Below are 1,543 nucleotides of genomic sequence, written 5' to 3'. Positions count from 1 at the left end.
GATAGAGAGAGGGGAGGAGATAGAGAGAAAGAGAGAGAGAGAGAGAGAGAGAGAGGAAGAGAGAAAACGTACTTTGAAAGCTAGGAGAGGCATCGAGGCTGCCGCGGTCAGAAATAAATTATTGCCGACCGTGACTAGTGTACAAACATCGCATTCTCAAGATAAAAGGGCTAGAGTACACCGCGAGAAGATCGTGATGTATGATGTAACAAGAAAATAAGAACAAAAAGAGAAGAGCAAGAATGAAAAAAAAATATATATATATATATAAAAGTAATAAAAAAAGAATAAGAAGAAGAAGCAAGAACAAACGTTCCTAAAACTTTAATTCTCTGGTAGAGGCCTGGGTCATCTTAACGTTCCGTTGTTACATTTATATACTCTTTTCAACCTTCTTTATTTCTTCTGAAAAAAAAAAAAAAAAACTTGTAGAAAAACAAAGCTCTCGGAAGAAGAGAACGAATCTGTTACGTTCACGATTATTATACAAGCTACCCTCTATTTCCTACATTTGTTCCTTCCTGTCAATAGATTTAAATAATATAAATTAGCTTCGAATTTGAGTGGACGACGTTTCCATTACATTTGCATATTTTTAAAATTGAAATCTATCGTTTCTATATCGTTTCCTGTATATCGTTTCATTCTCACTCGAACCAGTAACTGTAGCTACGATTTTATATAGCAATGGGAACATTCGTATGCGTTCGTCGCAAGGAAGAAGGAGAGATATAGGAAAGGAGAAAAAAAGAAAGAAAAAAAAAGAAGAAAAAAAATAATAAAATAGAAAAAGAAAAAGGAAGAAGGAAAGAAAGAAAGAAAGAAAAAAAAGGGAAGAAAACATAAGAAGAAAGGAAAATACAAGAAGGGAAACTTTCGTATTGGGTTTTGTATCTTAAATACGTTCCTTTGTTTCCACGTTAAATAAGATTTTGTCGTGGGAGAGCGTGGCTCGATTTCAAAGATCATCTTCGCTGGAAAAATTCAATTTCAGCGTTACACCCATGGAAATATTTCCTCTACCTGAGAAAACGTAAAAGAAACGTTGACTATCAAACCATCTTTAGGGACTTATCGCTGACGTTTCTTCCTGAGCAATGATGTAATAATGGAAAGACGATTATTATTATTATTATTATTATCATCATCATCATCATTTTTATTATTATTATTATTACTATTATTATTACGTCAAATTTAAAGAGTATTACCCGCGTGATAAAGAATGCCATAGACGGGTAGGTAAGATCTTTCGGTGAAATAAAAACAAATCTCCTGAGAGACTCCATCTTTCTTCGTTCAACTCATTCATATTTACTAAAAGAACCTACTTGCTTTTTTCTTGTTCTTTTAATCTCTTTACGTCGAAAAGTTCAACGATTACGAATCGCTTAACTCATCATTTATTTAACAACTTTTCAAAAAATAAGAGTACAAAAAAAATCGAGAGAAAAGAGAGAGAAAGAGAGATAAAGAGAGATAAAGAGAGAAAGAGGAAGAGGAAGAGAGAAAGAGAAAGAAAGGGAATAGTAAGTGAACGAAA

Source organism: Vespula pensylvanica, chromosome 16, assembly GCF_014466175.1.
Source record: "Vespula pensylvanica isolate Volc-1 chromosome 16, ASM1446617v1, whole genome shotgun sequence".
In the NCBI taxonomy this organism is placed as follows: domain Eukaryota; kingdom Metazoa; phylum Arthropoda; class Insecta; order Hymenoptera; family Vespidae; genus Vespula; species Vespula pensylvanica.
Note: the sequence above shows the minus strand (reverse complement) of the source record.